Source organism: Canis lupus, chromosome 16 (genome assembly GCF_011100685.1).
Source record: "Canis lupus familiaris isolate Mischka breed German Shepherd chromosome 16, alternate assembly UU_Cfam_GSD_1.0, whole genome shotgun sequence".
Classification (NCBI taxonomy): Eukaryota; Metazoa; Chordata; class Mammalia; order Carnivora; family Canidae; genus Canis; species Canis lupus.
Genome location: NC_049237.1, coordinates 45758042 through 45777036, shown reverse-complemented (window position 1 = coordinate 45777036; position 18995 = coordinate 45758042). Strand labels below are relative to the sequence as shown.

Here is an 18995-nt window from a genome sequence, read left to right as displayed (position 1 = left end):
TTAAGTATCCTGGGTTTCTCTGATAAAAGGTAGTATAATATATAATGGGATTTCTTTTTTCTTTTTTTTTTTTATAATGGGATTTCTGCTTCAAGATCAAATCTGTATTTACAGTAACTAATGAGAAAATAGTGAAGTTTGAGGTTACCAGGATAATGACTGAATGCCAAGTCCTAGACACTGGACAAAGTACATTCAGGGGTCAATAAAACTCTGGGAGCCTGTGAGCAGAGGCAAATGCAGTTTGGTGCAGTGGACAGAATATAGACATAAGATTCAGATGTAGCTGAAAGAGAAAGTAAGGAAGTGTCTGGGGAGACATCCTGGCTGCATTTTGAAGGATGCATGACAGGTGGCTGCCACTTTAGGGAGATTTAAAGAAAAAATCTGTGCAGAGGCTCTGCAAAACTTTGCTATAGTGCATTTGGGAAATTATGAAGTGTTTGATATTGCTAGCAAGTGAGCTGGAAAGCAACAGAAAATGAGGGTCTGTAAATAGCCAAAAGCTAAGGGGCAATCTTGAAAAATAGGAATGGTATTTCTGTATGTGGTTCTCAAAGGCACTGAATTAGTAACTATGTAGATATGCTGTGTACCAGTGGTCCTGGAATGCTAATCTTTCATAGTGTATTGCCTTTAAAAGGTTATTAATGTAGGAAAAAATAATACAGGTATGAAGTCGGTGTGGCACTCACTCCTCCCGTGGGCCAAGGCTCCCATCACACATAGCGGGCACGGCAGGCAGGTGTGCCTTAGGGATTCCGCACCCTGTTCTTCTCAAAGCTGCCCTAAGAGAAGCTAACACAAAATTGTTTTCTTGCTGCAGGTCTTTTCACCGTGCTAATTCTTAGAATTTTTTTTTTTTTCCTCACTGCAAAGCTTTGAAGGGAATTAAATTGGAGAGAGACTCCACCTTTAATTCTGTTGTAATAGAATCACTTCCTTGGCTGATATTTTTATTTACAGAATTTAACTCAAAACGAAACCTGTTCTTTAGCTTTCCTTTGAAAGTTAAACATAAGCCCAAGGCTGTCACTTCACCATTTTTATCCCCAACAAGTCTCACACACACAGATAGGCATTATTCCTATTTGTTCTCATCATCAAACATTTGGACATGAATCCCTAGGTCGAGTTTGCTCAGTCTGTGTCTCTAGATCTTGAGTACTGGTGACATTTAGAACGTAAGTTTCCAGAAGTATTATCCTTGTACTTTATAATTCTTTTATCTGAGGGCTGTTGACATTCCTGTATCACCTGAAACAGGTGATGTAGGCTCACGTGTAGCAATAAAAATTCTATTATTATTCTTCATTAAAAGGTGATACCCATGTCATCTACATTTTGGGGGGAAAGGTAGCAAATAAAAGTATATTTCTTAAACGTAGATCTCAGATACTATTTATTTTACATTTCATGGCAGATTCAGTCCTCGGTAGAGGTTTTTATTCAAAGTTTTCAACACAATGTTTTTCACTGAATATTTTCAATAGCATTGTAAATGATCTGATGTGTCGGTAGACCAACAATAGAACGGACTTAGGTAAAACTGGAATGTTGCTAAAACCAAATGTAATCATCCTTTGGTCATTTCCTTATCAAGGATTTCAGTTTGACTGACCAATTTCAATTCATGGTAACAGCTTTGTTCCTAAGAGGCTCTAAATCAAAGAAATGCTCGCTAAGGGGGCAGTTCCTACTGCAATCCAAAGTCTGTGCTATTATCACGTAGCAGTGACAGCAAACATCCGCTGCGAATGTCAGCCTACATTTGTAGGAGGTGTGTGGTGTTTTGGGTTTCACTCTATCTCTGAAACCTATCTGCTTGTGAGAAAAACTGGGCAATAAAAGAAGTTTTACCGGCACATACTATAGCTGAGCTTGGACTCAATGCAGAGATTTCACTTCCTTTCTTTCCCTGGATTCCGAGCCTGGGGAGCACAATGGGGGTGTTGTGCTCTGGGCTAGCGTGGCATGCATGATACTAGGAGAGGACGTGTGAGCAGCTTCCAGTTATCTACACCGTTTGCTTTACAACTACCCTGAACTAAATCAAATGGCACCCCAAGACTCTAAGTTCAGGATAAGCGAGTGCAAAATCCACCAGCTGTTATGACCTAAATAGGGAACAGAATCCCTGAATTCAAATGTAGATACACCGGGTGTGCTAAGAGTTCAACAAATCATTGATGAGGCTTCCGAAATGCTGCACAGTTATCAAGCTGCTGATTTTCCCCCTAATTCTCCTTAACGCACGCCAAGGTACAGTTAATTAAAGGATCCATTGTTTATAAGGGAGAGAGATTGTTACTTACAAAGACTGTCCAGAACGACAGGCTGTCATGGTTTGTCAAAACACGAAATATCTTAAGACTCCAAGGCATATCAGTAATGTTTTTTTGTTGTTGTTGTTTTGTTTTTGTTTTTTTTTTTTTTTGGTCACACAATTTCCAGGACATGAATCACTGCAACAACTCTGTTCCCACACTATTTTGTGGACATGCCTGCGTGTGAGTGCATGTGCATGGTAAATCCAGAGAACACAATGAAGGTAAATCTTTTAGGTTGAGTTTCGCTCCAAATGATTGCTATGCCCTGCTTTAAAAAAAAAAAAAAAAAAAAAGGCAAAAAAAAAAAAAAGGCAAAAAAAAAAGGGGGGGCAAAAAAAAAAAAAAAAGAGCTTACCTTTTTGAATCCAAAGCGGGGTGGATTCACAGGGACCTCCTTCCCAGCCTCGGCCTCGGCCGGAGGCAGATGCTCTGGAGCCCACAGGAAGCAGCGGCGCCGCGTTGCAGCCCCGGGCCGGTCCGAGCGCACCTGCCGCTCGCAGGCAGCAGCCGGGCCCGCACCGGCGTTTGCAGAGGGGAACAGCCTCCTTCCGGGTCACTAGCTTTCAGGGTGAGCAGCTAGAGAGCTGCCGCGAGGAGATTGCAGGGAAGGCTTGCCTGCCCCCAGACAAAAACCCTTTGGGCCGCCTGATCGCAGACAGGCAGCATTATCGCTCCGCATTCCACTTTCTCCAATCAGCTAATCGCAGCGGCCGTCAGCAGCTCGTCCGGACGGCAGCTCCGGCTCGCGGCGTGCGTGGCTGCACCCACCGCCCGCTAACGTGCCCATTGCTCCGCTCTTCTCCGAGGGGATTTGGAAAGGACGCTCCTTCCAGGGGGCGGCTCAGCAGACCGTGCACCCCCCCCCCCCCCCCCCCCCGCCCCGGGCTTCCAGGAGGGAAATGGCTGGTGCTCGCAGCGCCGCTGCAGGCCGCTCATTGGGCTCCCTGGCTTTCCGTGGCCATGGCAACAGCCAACAGCCTCCCTTCGACGGCAGGCACCGCGGCTCAGGTGCGGCTCGCCCCCGCGGCTGCTTCATTTCTTTCCATCGAGCTCATCATTTTCCTTTTCCCTCCCCCGAGGACGGGAGCTTCCGTCCTCTTTCTCGTCCCTTGGGCCGGAGCGCGAGGGGCTCTGAGTTTTCAGCCTCTGTTCCACGAGGCCGTGCTCCTTGCACGGAGGCTGGGAGGCTGGGCGGGGGGCGGGGGGGCCTTCTCGGTAGCTGCATTCGGGTCCCTCCTGGTTAGTCACCCGCAAGTCCGCAGAGAGACGCTAGTGGGAGCCACTGGCTGGAGGCCTGGGGGCTCCGCGGCTGAGCACCTGCCTCCGGCCCGGGGCGTGACCCTGGAGGCCGGGGATCGAGTCCCGCCTCGGGCTCCCTGCATGGGCCCTGCTCCTCCCTCTGCCTGTGTCTCTGCCCCTCTCTCTCTCTTTCTCCTCTCTCTCTCCTCTCTCTGTGTCCCTCTGGAATAAATAAACAAAATCTTAAAAAAAAAAATAATGGGAACCCCTGTCAAAACAGGTTGTAGCTTTGCGTCATCTCGGAGGCATAAGGGAGGTCTGCAGATGCGGGCAGTATCACCTCGTGTTTTCAAATAATATGCTTGAAGCCACTTAACTGAAACAAAGCCCCAGGACTCATTCTGCGTGGCCCAAATGACAACCAAGTCCCATAAAGGTATCTGTTAGACGCAACCTAGGACTTTCATGTATCGAGTTACTGTAGTGTATTTTTAGGTATTACACAATCTAAGATAGAATTTAAGAAAAAAATCCTGATTGTTTCCTATCGCAGAAAATGATTAACTTAGTTATAGTTTATTTGTGATTTAAAAATATGTTACTGGGTGCCTGGGTGACACAGTTAAATGTGCAATGCTTGGTTTTCACTTGGGTGGTGATCTCAGGGTCATGGGATCAAGCCCGGCATTAGGCTCCTTGCTCAGCATGGAGTCTGCTTGAGAGTCTCTCTCCCTCCCTCCCTCTCTAAAATGAATAAATATATCTTAAGAAAAATAAAGAGACTTTAAAAATCCAAACCAAATTAAAAACTCTTTGCTTGGGTAGCCCGGGTGGCTCAGCGGTTTAGCACTGCCTTTGGCCCATGGCCTGATCCTGGAGACCCAGGATCGAGTCCCACATCAGGCTCCCTGCATGGAGCCTGCCTCTCCCTCTCTATGTCTCTCATGCATAAATAAATAAAATCTTAAGTAATAAGATTAATAAATAATCTTAATAAAATCTTAATAAAATAATCTAAATAAATCTTAATCTAAATAAAAAATCTTAATAAAAACAAAAACCCTTTGCTTTAAACATTACCTCCAGGAGGAATACTCTTACTTTCTCTGATAGATGGACCACACCACACCCCTTCCTTAAAATGCCACCTCCTTAGGGAATTTCCCATGATTAATGTCATTAGCCATTTTACCTTCTGCAAAATGCCCACCCTTTTCTTTAACACTGTCACCAGTCACAATCTATTTGTTCTATATCCAAGACACCACCCAATTCATTTTTGTTTCCAGCAACCTGTCTGTGCTAGCTGTATTAAAACTTTGGACTTGTAGATGCTTCCTTTGCTAGGAGTCAATGACTTAGTGTTTTCTAAGTATCGTATTTCTCCATCCACATTAGCACTCTTGGCTTCAGGAGCAATTTGCCAACTTTAGTTTGTTGAGAATCCTGTGGACACAGATTTGGTAATCCCGTCTCCCTTTCCTCTGCAACCAGATTCACTTTTGGTAGGTGTGAGCCAGCTTAGGGTCAGCGTATCTACTGAAGAAAAGTGGATGGGCCTTTCTGCTTGTACGGTCCTCACCTCTCCATGTTGATTTAAGTCTGCTCACCTGTTCTCATTTAAATCACCTTCCCTTAAGTTATTTTGAGTTTGCAGCACCTGAACTGGCCCCTACCTTCAATTTCAGCCTCATAATCGATGCTTCCTTCCCCATGCTTCAGCAATCTTGAATTACATCCTATTTCTTGTTTCCCTGACTAGCAGATATTCCTGCTACCTAAAAGCTTCTCAGCCAGATTTCAGCCTCCCAGCACCTTTTAACTCCCTCCCAATTGGCCTTCTCCTTTATTTTTCAATGATTTGCTCAAATACATCACCTCACCAATGACCTACCTCAGGAAGGGTATGCAGTGGCCTCCCCTGCTCCATTGTACCTGGGATCTACCTCTACTGTTACCATACTTGTAATACCCTGTTGATGTATTAGCCTTATTAGACTTATTTTGTAGACTTAGTTTGTGTCTGACTCCCGTACTGCTCTGTCAAATCCCCAGGAGCCAATTTGGTCCATTCATGTCTTACTTGTCTTCCATGTTTTATTTTTAATTTTAAGATATTTTAGTATCTTAAATGAGGACCTACAGTGCTGTCTGAACAGGCACTGAATGGCAGCCTAGTGTGTGAAGTCTGTGTTTGAATTCACCTCTTCAATATCACCTATTCGTCAACATTGAAACTTCAGAAGAATTTAAGGGATTTTGATTAAATGTTGGCATGTTAAAAAAATTACCAACAAACATCTCAGTTCATTTTGTGTTTTAGAGGGGTTTTCTTCCGTGTTGTTTAAAAATGTCTTTATTCTACACTTATACCTGATTGATGATTTGGCTAGGTGTAAGAATAAGTCATTTTCCTCTGGGATTTTGAAGGCCTTCTTTTTAAAAATCTCGTATATTCTTGCCCCACTATGGGCAATTATGCCCCCAACTGTGACTCCCCCAAAAGAGAACTAAAAAATACCCAAGTTACACAGGATAAGAGGCTGGCAGAAACTGAGGCTCCTCTCTTTGCATTTATGGCGTCCCTCATACATCTCTAGGAATTGTTATATATTACTTTCTGCAGGATTCTGTTATTTCTGTGCTCTTGGGCTTTTTCACCTACCCCAAGCCGTACCCTTCATTTCTCTGGCCCCCATGGCTCATCACCCTCTAGCTATGCTTTACTTCATGTCTCTGATTTCCATTGTCCCTCCCAACTTGATCATTAAAAAAAACAAAAACAAAAACAAAAAAAGTTGCTAAATGCAGATTTTCAAGGAACAAATGGGATTTTTCTATTTCATCTTTCTAAGCCAAATAAGGTAACTCATAAATTGCCAGCAGCTTTATACCTAGAATGCCCTAAGTCAGGTTCTAATCATTGGTCCAGTCAGCTCTGGTAGGGACACTTGGCATTACATTGTTTTCAAATTTTTGACAATGCAATTGGTGTACAGTAACAGCTCATTATTGTCTTAATTTTTACTTCTGTGATTACTGATAGAGATTACTGATAGAATTAAACATCTCTTCATGTTTGATGGTCTTTTGGGTTACCTCCTCTATACACTTCCTGTTCATAGCTTTTAGCCTGTTTTCTCTATTAAGGTTGGTGTATTAGAGTGGAATTTTAAACAGAATGGTCATTAAAAGCATTTTCAAAATTTTTATACAGTTAAGCATGACAATTAAACTTGTTATATAATTAGATCTTAATAAGATATCCATTGACATGTAAAGGGAAACCAGTAATTCACCCTGCTAATTGTTTTGGTTTTATTTCTTCAGAAAACCTCTATGCAGAATTTTTTTTTCTGCATGTAGTATGAAATATTACTACTACCATAATATGAAGAATGACTTTCTAAAATAAAACCTAAGATCATACAAATCTCATCACAGAAAATGTTGGCATAGAAGTGTCTTGCAAAATTAATATTGCTCTCATGTTTAAAAAACAGCAAATAGCATGAATGAAAAAGGAGGCCGAAGAGCTGGTTACAGATGGAAGGAGGGCAAGGAGACAAGCAGAGTGCAGTGTGTGACTCTGGTCTGGGCACTGGGCCAGGAGGAGGTGCCATCAAGTGCATCATTGAGACAACTGGTGAATGTGAATGTGGTCTGCGTGTTAGGTGATAGCGGTGTTTGCATTTGAGATTTTCATAACTTGATAATTATATTGTGGTGTTAAAGTTTGCAGGAAACATGATGAAGTGTCACGTAGTTCAGCAGAAATAATAATAATGCATGATAGTATATTTGTAGTGTGTGTCTGCATGGTGTAATCCAGCTCTTACAATGATAGATATGTGATCTATCTATGGAGGGCTAGCACAAATATGGCAAAGCAGCAACACCAGGTGAATCCTGAGTGAAAGACATTTCTGGTTTATTTTACTATTCTTGCCAAGCTTAAAGTTTTTGTTGTCAAGCTAAAAAGCTTTTGAAAAAGAAATAAAATGAGAACAAAATACAGTGTTCGGAACAAAAATAGATTAAAATAGATTTAAGGTCAGATTACTTGATGACGGCCTATCAGAATTAAAATTAAAGTTGGTAAGTTAGGGACGAATTAAGGTAATTATTATTGTCACTATTTTTTTTTTTTTTTTTGAGATTTACTATTTGAGAGACCTACAATGAGAGAGCAGCAGGAGGGGCAGAGGGAGAAGGAGAAGGAGAATCTCAAGCAGACTTCCTGCTGAGTGCAGAGCCTGACACGGGGCTCCATCTCACCACCCTGAGATCATAACCTGAGCCGAAACTAAGAGTCAGGTGCTTAACCGACTGAGCTGCCCAGGCACCCCCACTATTGTTACTATTATTAACATTATTGAGAGACTACTTGGGTAGAAAGTATTGGAAACATTTTTCATTTTCTTGAAAGAAGTCTGATTTCCCTGGATTTGCTGCTTCTCTGTATCCTAATATTAAGCTTGGCGATACAGTTATATAGTTAAACTAATATTTATCCCTTGGTTCCCATGTTGAAATCTGTCTTAATCCAGTTCCTTCACCACTGTAAAAATAAGGTGAGATCGTTGTTGATCAAAGCAACGTGTTCTCCTGCAGCCGCACCTGTTCCTACAACCTCCACGGCTGGGTGACAGTCTACCAAGGGATCCGGTCCCCAGTATAACAAAAAAGCTCTTTGTACAGCTTAGGGAACAGAATTTAAGCATGGTTTGTTTAATAGGACAGCATAGACTGTTACGAGGCTTAAACTGGATTTCTAATTCCTAAAGCAAACAAAATAGAATATGCTAAGTATTGTTCCTAAATCTTGCATATTTAGTTCTGTTGGCAATGAAGTGAACAATGTGCTGTTACATGGGGCCCAGAGAGGAAAGGTGACGATCACTTTGGGCAGGATTAGACAGAGCATTGGAGCATCTCAGCAAAGCAAATTGGATTTATTTTTCAGATTCCATCTTCTAAGAAAATGTATGGTAGGAAGCAGACTGGCCCACAGGCTATTAATCAGATGCCTTAATAGCCTCTGCGAGAGTCTGACCTTGATAAGAATCCAGAATGACCTTGATAAATTAGAGGTACCTGAAATCAAAACACACCCAGCAGAGGGAAGGCTTTATGGAAATCTATTTACTCGAATAAATTAAAAATGAGAAAATGATTACAGAAGAGCAAAAACCTTACCAAAGTGTAAATGATAGAAATATAAATGTCAGCAATATAAAACTGTTTTTAAAATCTGAATATAGGGCACCTGGGTGGCTCAGTGGTTGAGCGTCTGCCTTCAACTCAGGGCGTGATCCCAGAGTCCTGGGATCGAGTGCCGCATTGGGCTCCCTGCATGGAGCCTGCTTCTCCCTCTGCCTGTGTCTCTGCCACTCTCTGTGTCTCTCATGAATAAATATCTTTAAAAAAATTTTTTAAAAATCTGAATATAAAGTAAAATCTACAAACACAAAATTAGCATGTGTGCATCACAGAAGAGACAGTTCAGCAGTTAGCAGAACCCACCTGAAGCTCTATATCCCTCCTAGATGAGGAACAAGAGGAAAAATGTGGCAAGAGGTACAGGAAGAAAGTTTGGCCAGGCCTATCCCTGGACGTCTCGGTCTTGACTGGCTTATAATAACAACATTGTTTTAAATATTTCAGGTTTATCAAGCTCTGGGCTGGTGAATGCCTTCAATCACAGAGGCTTACAAGAACAACTTCATCTTGAAATGGGCATTAATACGTGTCACTGCCAGGTGGGGAAAAATTGCAGTGTTAACCAACAACAAAAAGGAAAAACTAGCTGCTGACCATCCATGCCCTCCCACCCCCCAGCCCACCCTTAACCCTAGTAAACCCAAACACAGATAGGTCTGGCTTGTTCCTGCTGGAGAAGGGGGGGTGGGGGGAGGCAGACTTGGCTTTTATTAAGGCCACAGTGTGAGAGCTTCTGTGAGCAATATTGAAAAGGCTGCACTTGTTTCCAAGGAATTTGATTGTTTATACTTCATAATGATAAGCTTCAAAAGTGACCTGGAAAAAGAAGGCTGCTGGCTTTTCACTCCGCCAGGAGGGGCTGTGCTTTGTTCTCTGAGAGGCACTCTGACCAAATTAACAGAGTGTATCTCTCGTGACCTTTTCCACTTAGCATTGTTTCTTAGGGAAACAGTGACTCCAGGGCCCCTCCAGGCTGTGTGCGACAACGCCCCACCGCACAGAAGGGCCTTGGGCCTCTGCCGTCACTGAGTTATTGAATCAGTAACGAAACACATCAGCCTTGGCAAATAAAACCTGGCAAGAAGCGTTTTAAAACAAATGCTGCTGGTTTCACCTGAGCCACTGAAACAAATTATGGGGCCCAAGGTGAAACTTGGCAGCGTCTGTGAGCTCTGAAGTGGCCAGCACCAGGGCCCTCGCTTGCCAAATGCGCAGATCGCAGAGGAATGAAAATTAGCAGTGTTGCCCCCCACACCCCCTGCCCTTAGAAGCACTTCTGATAGAACTGTTCAGTGAGATTTAGTCATCAAAATGAGCAAAAAATATAATGAGGTCTGAGTAACATATGATGAGATACTTGTTTGAGAATCCAATGGTCTGATCCCAAATCAGAAAAATGGTTGAAGGACAACACCCCCCACCCCAAACACACACACACACACACACACACACACACACACAGATCCCCTGGAAACAAAAATGCACTACATGTCCTAGATATCCAGTTAAAGGCAGTGATGGCATATACAACTTGGCAAAATAATCTCCATGACCTTATGGAATACTGGACAGGGGTTCCATTTTATCACGTTAGGATGGTAATCAAGAATGGTAATTATTTCACCAAGTTTGTCCAACTCAGAATTCATTTCCTTTGTTTTCAAGAGTAAGACTCACAGGTCCTAATTTCTGGCTAGTTACCTTGAACTGATAACGAGGGAAAATACTCTTCTTTTGGACACTTTCTACGTCAAAGGAAGAAGATTAGTTTTATAAACAGTCCTTGTGTTTTTCAAGTTAGCACAAAAATCATTTCACAACTAACTTTACTACAGGCATGAGGGTAGATAAAGAAAACTCTACTAAGAGCTGACACCTAAACTATGTCTTGAAGGATAAGGAGGGGGACTTAATGAAGGAAAGACATAACAAAGTCTGTAAACCAAGAAAATAACGTGAGCCAAGTCTAGGATACATGAGGGGGGATTGGTGGATTTTCTTTCATAAATTGGGTGAAATAAATGTATCCCCTGATTTTCTAACAGGATTTTTAGTGGATCAAATAAGGTAATATATGAAGGAGTTTTAAACTCAACAGTTATAAACACACTCAAGCTATTATTTAATTTTTGGTAACATGAGAAAGTTTTATCACAGTATCTATTAGGATTAGGATTGGCTGCATATATGGCAAAACCGAATAACAGTGCTTCAACAAGACTATGCTTAAGGGATGAGGGACCAGGAGTTCAGGGCTAGTGGAAAACTGGCCCCATGGTCATCAGGATGCCAGCTCCTTCTCTCTGTCCTGCCATCTTTGGAAAATAACATCCGTCCTCAAAGCATCCTCATGGTCCAGAATGGCTGCTTTTACTCCAGCCAGCATGTCCATGTTCCAGGCAAATGAACAGGAAAGGGCAAAGGGGCACATTTTCTACCTGAGTTGGCCTCCTTTTTTTTCTTTTTTTAATCAAGATATAATTGACATATGATATTTTGAGTTGGCTTTATGTAGAGAACTTTCCCGTAACTCCAGCATTTCTGCTGACATCTCATTGCCCAGTCCTAGCTACAAGTGAGGCTCAAAAAACGTCATCTCTCAGCTAGGCACATGGTGGCCCCAGATATATCAGTGTTCTATTATTGAGGAAGAAATTGAGAACAATCATGGGTTGGCAGCAAGCTGCCTCTGCCAGATATCAGCCAGGGGTCATCAGTCATGAATCTTTAGGCAAGATTCACCTTTTTCTTCAAGCCTGCAGCTGGACCTTGAAAGTGACACTATTTACAGACGGGGCTCTAGGGCAGCTCAGTTGCAGATGGACCATCACATTGTGCAGTTACCTTTTCCTTGTACACTTATTTATCTAAACTCTGTCTATCTTGTGGGACTATAAACTTCTGGAGAAAAGGGACCATTTATTTTGTCTTCACCCTACATTTATTGCTTAGCACGGCACCTGGCATGTAGAGACAGATATGATGAATGAACAAATGAATGAATGACCAGGCTGGGGAAGTCACCGTGAATTGTATCTTCCTCCAAGGCTATCCCTCGATCCAACCCAACAAGCATTCCTTTATCCCGTACTACATGCCAAGAACCTCATCCGGTGTTAGATTACTAAATTACAACTCCCATTCTGGGTGGGAGAAAATACAAGTGAATAAATGGTTATGTTACAGTGTGATTTGCTTTGCAGAACAATGATATCCAGGCAGTCATGGGTGAAGAGAAATAGCTAGTCCCTCAGCTCCATGAAGTGGCTGTGCTTGAGTTGGGTCAAAAGGATAACGAGGGGCTTGGCTTGCTAGTCTGGGAAATCAGGGGCAGGATTTCAAGAGCAACACAGACACTGGAAACCAACTTGGCAGTTTGGGGAACCCAAGGAGATTTGAATGCAGCTGAAGTGCAGATTGCGGAAGGCATGAGAGGAGAGAAGATTGAAAAGATGGATGTGCGACAATTTGTGAAATGTTTTGTTGTGCACGTTAAGGACTTTGGAGTTTAGCTTTCAGGAAACAGGAAACCACCACAGGGTGCTAAAAAGAACAAAGATGTGATCGTGTTTGTATTTTAGGAAGATAGCTTTGGGACACATTTACCTGGGCAATCTATTTTCATGGAAATATAGCTTCATAGGACTTTATATTTTGATTTCTTTTATTTCTCATTTCATTAGACATTCATTGAGCACCTTCTTTATGTAAGGTATTGTATTAGGTGCCAAGAGAAGTACCAACATTAGGAAGGACCCATAAATCATAAGACATACCAATATTTATGTTCCATCGAAAAGAAGGAAAATGACAATGACATTGTAACAGTGTTCTAAGTTAGAAATTTTTAAAAAGACTGTATTTGACAAAGAGAGAGAGAGAGAGAGAGAGAGCGAGCACCTAAGCAGGGGAAGGAAGGAGAAGCAGGATCCCCACTGATCAAGGCGCCTGATGCAGGGCTCCATCCCAGGACCCCGAGATGATGACCCGAGCTGAAGGCAAACACTTAACCAACTCAGCCACCCAGTCACTCCTAACTTAGAATTTTTGATATTTGTTGAAAGAATTCTTTTAAATGTAATTATTTAAATTTCATCGTGTTTCACTCTGTGCATACAAAAAAAAAAAAAAAAAAGAGGGGCACCTGGATGGCTCAGTGATTGAGTGTCTGCCTTTGGCCCAGAGCGTGATCCCAGGATCTGGGATCAAGTCTCACATCAGGCTCCTGCATGGAGTCTGTTTCTCCCTCTGCCTGTGTCTCTGCCTCTCTCTCTCTCTCTCTCTGTGTCTCTTATGAATAAATAAATAAAATCTTTAAAACAAAAACAAAAAAGAAAAAGAAAAAAAGTGAAAGTAGTTAAGATACTCCTAAAATTCTTCATATTCATATTTCTGAGTGGCATTTAGATCAGGGTCATTGGTATTCAGGACACACACGCACATATACACACATCAACATCATCTACCTGATAGTTTTCAGTCTCAAAGTTTGTCATGTATCGGAATCAGTTTGAAAAGTGGTAAAAATAGAGTTGCAGGCCATGTTCCATTTCAGCAAACCTGGGCTTCTTATATTCTATGTCAGTACTTCAAGACATTCTAAGACCCTCAAAGTTTAAGAAGCACTGCTCTACGGCATCAGGAGAGTTATTGTCTCAGGACCACTTCTTAAAGTGAATGTACCACTTACGTTTTCAGTATTTTCTTGTATTTGGTGAGTTTTGGTGTAATACAGGACAAAGGTGTCACAGTTGATACCTAGCTGAGAGCTACATTGTTTCCTGGGATGTTAAACTGTAGACAGTGTGTGTCTTAGAATCAATGAACTATGCTATTTTCAAAAGGATGGGAATTTTACAAAGCATGCAAGGAATAGATCAAAGATAATGATTGCCTGATTTTTAAAAAAAAATTTATTTATTTACCATACTCACAGAGAGAGAGAGAGAGAGAGAGAGAGAGAGAGAGAGGCAGAGACACAGGCAGAGGGAGAAGCAGGCTCCATGCACCAGGAGCACGACGTGGGATTCGATTCCAGGTCTCCAGGATCGCGCCCTGGGCCAAAGGCAGGCGCCAAACCACTGCGCCACCCAGGGATCCCCCTGATTTCTATAATAAGGAACTGATAGATTATGGTGCCTCCACATGGAAGATGGTCTGTGTTTAAAAATAATTATGTAGAATGATATTTTTATTTTTTAAGATTTATTTATTTATTTATTTATGAGAGAGAGAGAGAGAGAGAGAGAGAGAGAGGGGCAGAGACACAGGAGGAGGGAGAAGCAGGCTCCATGCCAGGAGCCTGACGTGGGACTCGATTCCGGGACCCCAGGATCATGCCCTGGGCCAAAGGCAGGCACTAAACTGTTGAGCCAGGGATCCCTAGAATGATATTTTTAAAAGGGTGTTCTATGAGTGGGTATTCAAAAAGGGCACCAGAAGAAAAAAAAAAAATAGAGTGAGAAACTTGCAGACCATGTCCCTCTCTTAGAGTTTCACAGTGCATTTGGGCATTGAAAACTCTGAGAAAGCTAGGAGTTTTTAACCTATAACTTTCTGATTTATGGCATAAAAGATATTCATATTTTATTTATTTATCTATCTAAATATCAATTTGTTTATTTTAGTTGTCTCTACACCCAACATGGGGCTCAAACTCATAACCCCAAGATCAAGAGTTGCATGTTCTTCGGACTGAGCCAGCCAAGTGCCCTTCATATTATATTTAAATAAACAGCAACAATAATGAAAAAGTAGGTGCCTATTTTGTGAGACTTTTTCAGTTCACATGAGACTAGAAGAGAAGTGTTAGTCATAAATTATAGTAGAGGAAAGAAGAACAAAATGAATGTAAGCATCATGTACAATTTTTGGTGCTTTTCAAGGTCATATATCTATGTAATAGAGATTTTTAAACAAATGAGTCAGCCTGTTTTGTCTGTAGTTTGATATAAAGGCCAAGTAGGGAACTCAGTAAATTGTATCTCGAAAGTTATTCAGCTATTGAGGAGAAATAACCTCAAATGAACAGTGTACAGCCTATATCATACGTGAGGTAAGCAGTACCTGATACTAGTTACGTGATCTTGGGCAATTGCTTTAACTTCACAAGCTCATTTTTTTTTTTTTTTTTTTTACATCAAAATGGTTACAGGTACTATATTTGATTCCTAGGGCTGCTGTAACAGACTACCACAGACTGGTTGGTTATACACAATGGAAATTTATCGTCTCAGAGTTGTGGAGGCTAGAAGTTCAAAAGCAAGTGTTAGCAGAGCCATGTTTTCTGAAGCCTCTAGAGAAAGATCCTTCCTTCCTCTATGTAGCCTCTGGTTGTGAGAAACCCCTGGTATTCCTTGGCTTGTGGCAGTATAATTCCAATCTCTGCTTCCATCTTCACATAATCACCTTCCCTCTGTGTGTTTGTGTCCAAATTTTCTTTTCTTATCAGGACACTAGTCACTGGAGTAGAGCCCACCCTAATCCATTACGACCTCAACTTGATTATATCTGCAAAGGTCCTATTTTTAAATAAGGTAACATTCTCAGGTTTGGGGGTTTATGACTTCAATGTATCTTTTTGGAGACACAATTCAACCCCCATGATGATGTGATAGTTATTCTTTTTTGAGGAAAAAGTTATTGGTCTCTATTCAACGTTGGGTCTACAAAGAACTAAAGTATGGCTAATTCTACAGAACAGACTTGACAAATGAGTGAATTCCTAGGAAACCGGTGGAAAATATCAAACAGACTGTTTATTTGGATGCTTTTTTGTTTTTACTGAACTGACTAGAAATTTCCTCTATCGGATTTGGAGTGACTCTACCATTGCAAAATTGAAGCAACAGTAACAAAAAGGAATATATCTTATATGCCAAAAAGATCCTACCAAATCTCTTCCAGATTGATGTCTTTTTCCAGAAGAATTATCCAAAGCAACCTTCCCCAAACCCATACTTTTACTTCAAAGTTCATCCTCCCCCCATCTGGGCAGTAGGTAGTCTGATGCTCAGGCAGGCAGCTCTTTGAGATTGATCAGTGGGCTTCTGAATTCTCTTTACCCATCAGTTGTTGAGAGGAAACATGTATGATTTCATCGTGTCTCCAAAGGCAGTCATTGCTTCTTAATTCAGACTCTCAAAGACATTCATACCATCCTCTGGTTATAGGTCAAGTGGTTTTAGCAATTTCAGACCACCAGTGATCTAAAGTAGATACTGAAGCTTTCAAAGGTGCTTAAAATTGAAGAGAATTATTAGGCACATGGAAAACAATTTTTTATTTGTTCATTATGTTCTGTTTTTAGTGTATTGGAAATCATTTCTAGTTTCAAAGCACAGTGTTATAATAATAGTCAATGTAATTTATTTAGCAGATTACCATGTGCCAGGCACCATGCTACAAGTTTTATAAATATTAAATCTGTTCCTCATAGTAGCCCTGCCAAATAGGCATTATTTTTATTTGACAGATGAGAAATTAGACTGAAAAATCATGACTTTCAAGGTCAGAGAATCACATTAAATCTACCATACTACGTTTCTTATTTAAGCACTGTTTAAATTAGTTGCCTGTAAATGTAGAGACTCTTGTTAGCTCTGTTTGAATCAGATTACTGAAAGTCAACTTAAAAGGCAGTGGTGATATTCCCAACATTTTTTTTTTTTGCCATTTATCTTGGATAAATCATTTTGATCATTCTCATTATAGTTTCTGCATCTTAGAATAAAGATATTCTATTTTTCATTACTTTGAAGTATTGCACATAGGACTGTGGAAAGAGAGAAAGCATTATTAGGATTTAGATGCTAGGTAATTTTACTAGCAACAGTCATCACTTAAAAATCAAACTACAGAATTGCTCCTGAAATGAATGAAACCATTTCTGTTTCCAGCTGTTCTTTACACTGGGCCTAAGTCCACTGTGAAGAAAGAAGAATAATGGTTTTGATTTTTCTCTCAGTTGCAATGACCTAGCTCACTTAAGATTTCCTCTCTGTGCCATAGAATATCTTCACCTAAAACTCCTGCAAAGTGAAATAGCCCAGGTCACCACAGGGAGTCTTTCTGCAGTTAATTAAACAAGCTAGCCTGAAAGCGTTTCAAGTCCATGGCTTAACAAGCCAAACAAGAACTTTATTCAAGCAAAATCGAAGTAGGGGAGCAAAATTTTAGTCAGCAATATTTTAACCAGTGACACCTCATCAAATGTGGTCTCAAATTCTTTTAAATCCATTGCCATATCACTGCGTTTATATAATAAAAAACATTTCTTAGCGTTCCCATGCTCTTCAGAACCAGGGTGGTTTTCTCTAAAGTTTTTCTTTGTATCTAAACTTGGAGGAAATATTTTTTATTCAAGAGCAGCCCCTCATATATGCTCACTGGGCTGAGGTATGTGCATTTATTGACCATTGATGCCTGTTATTCAAATTACACTCGTTTATGATAAACATAAATCCAGGGCTACAGCACAGTGTGTCAGCATATCATGGAAATCTTTCTTGAATTTTCTTTGGAATATTTTCTTTTTCATTGCCTTGTACATTATTCATGTATGTCACCATATTTTATAGACAAAAGAAGTTGGTCATGTCAGCTGGTGTGTATTAGCAAATTCATTGAAAAAATAATTCAGCATATTTGGAATTACGATTCTTTTGTAAAATTGGGGCTATTAATATACACTATTCCCCTCCCTTCTCTGTAATTTGCAGGGTTAGTGGGGAAAAAAGGAAAGATAAAGGACCAATGAAATCACACTAATTTGTGTAACAAATGTATTTCTGAGTTCTTTGATGAGCCAGGCACTATAATCAGGTGAAATAACATTAAAAGGAGAACCAGTAGACAGAATTACTATAGAATTTATCCCTAATTATATCATCATGAGCAAATTACCAACTGCATTTCTCAGCTCCCTTATTTGTAGATTAGGAATGTCTTGGGCCCCTGCCCACTCACAAGTTATTATGAGGATCAAATGAACCTTTTTATTTGCTAGTATAAAGGACAGTGAGTTGGAATTCAGCTTGCTTTCCTTCTCCACTGCAGCCACTGGCCCGCCTGCCCTCATCATCTTTGTCGTCATCATCTTTATTCTGATCATCATTATTACTATGGTTTTAGGTTGGTTCCCTTAAAACAGGATTTACTAGAGGAGGTTTATTGCTGAGTACCTTTCCTTAAAATACCTGTAAGGGAGTATGGCAGGGAAACTTGGAGAAGTGAATGCTGGTGAAGTTTCAGGAGAGGCCACAGGAAGCTGTGGTGCTGAGATAACCCTTTCAAGTTTTCCCAAGTCAAGACAAGGGGGCTGGGTCTTTGTAGCCCCCTATCCACTCATTGCATGCAGGCTACCTACATGGAGGTGCATAACTTTGGGTGAGGCTATTTGTGGAGAGAGACTCAGTTGTCAGTTTTCAGTAGTACATGCTCCTGGCATCAGGATAAATGAGTGTGCCTTGGTCCTGAAGAGAAGATATGAGAGATTGCAACTTCTGCTAAAATCACCACCACCACCACCACCACCATCACCACCACCATCATCATCTGGGGCTTGAAATGGCCTCCAAGAAGTCCTTGAACACACTGTCATTTCATTTGTCTTCTCTAACACAACAAAGAAAGACAAAATAGAGCTGCCCCGATAGGTAACATCAAATTATAACTGAACCTCAAGGGCATCATAGGAAGAAGGCAAGGAACTCCACCCACAGTCATGGCAAGATCACATCCTTCCCAATATACAGATGCATAGCATAGTACATCAACTCCAAATCAAATGTCTCTTGTCTCCACATTGATCACTCTCCAGTTTCCATTTCTTTCATCAAATTATAGATTTTCAGGGTGGGAGAGGACTTTGCAGGTAAGTCAGTTGATATAAATGCTGCTTTGTGGTTGAGTTCTCTTTAGTGATCCTGACAAACACTATCCAGCCTTTATTGGATGGACCAGCTCCAGCACTGAAGGCTCACTACATTCCCAAGCAGCCTATTCTGTTGCCACGTTTTGTGTGAGTGGGATTTGCTTTTCCATTGGTCCCATTGCTATGCTATGGGATAACAGCGTAGATTTACCCATCATCCATATGTGCCATACACATTTTTTTCTTGAATTAAGTGTACTTAATTCCCAAAACTTGTTCCTAGTTTGTAACAGTTTAAAAGCTTATACCTGGGGATCCCTGGGTGGCGC

At 41.1% G+C, this 18995-nt stretch overlaps 1 protein-coding gene and 1 long non-coding RNA gene across 9 annotated transcripts in view; one reads left to right on the top strand and one right to left on the bottom strand.

Annotated features, from left to right (window-relative positions):
- The window catches only part of SORBS2 (sorbin and SH3 domain containing 2), a 214974-nt gene extending 211767 nt beyond the window's left edge, over positions 1-3207 (bottom strand). For 4 of the 6 annotated variants that reach the window (XM_038560344.1, XM_038560345.1, XM_038560346.1 and 1 more), the window contains exon 1: positions 2686-3206. The gene's annotated coding sequence lies outside the window, so the exon portion shown is untranslated. Of the gene's footprint in view, positions 1-2685 lie in introns of all 6 variants that reach the window. The other 2 variants (XM_038560348.1, XM_038560349.1) reach the window with 1 other exon arrangement.
- A 97-nt stretch (positions 3208-3304) lies between these two features.
- Positions 3305-18995, top strand: part of LOC111090337 — a 40451-nt gene continuing 24760 nt past the window's right edge. The window contains exons 1-4 of one of the 3 annotated variants that reach the window (XR_005371614.1): positions 3305-3338; positions 3850-4005; positions 9237-9331; positions 14420-14473. This is a non-coding gene — a long non-coding RNA (uncharacterized LOC111090337). Of the gene's footprint in view, positions 3339-3849; positions 4006-9236; positions 10303-14419; positions 14474-18995 lie in introns of those variants that run through there. The other 2 variants (XR_005371613.1, XR_005371612.1) reach the window with 2 other exon arrangements.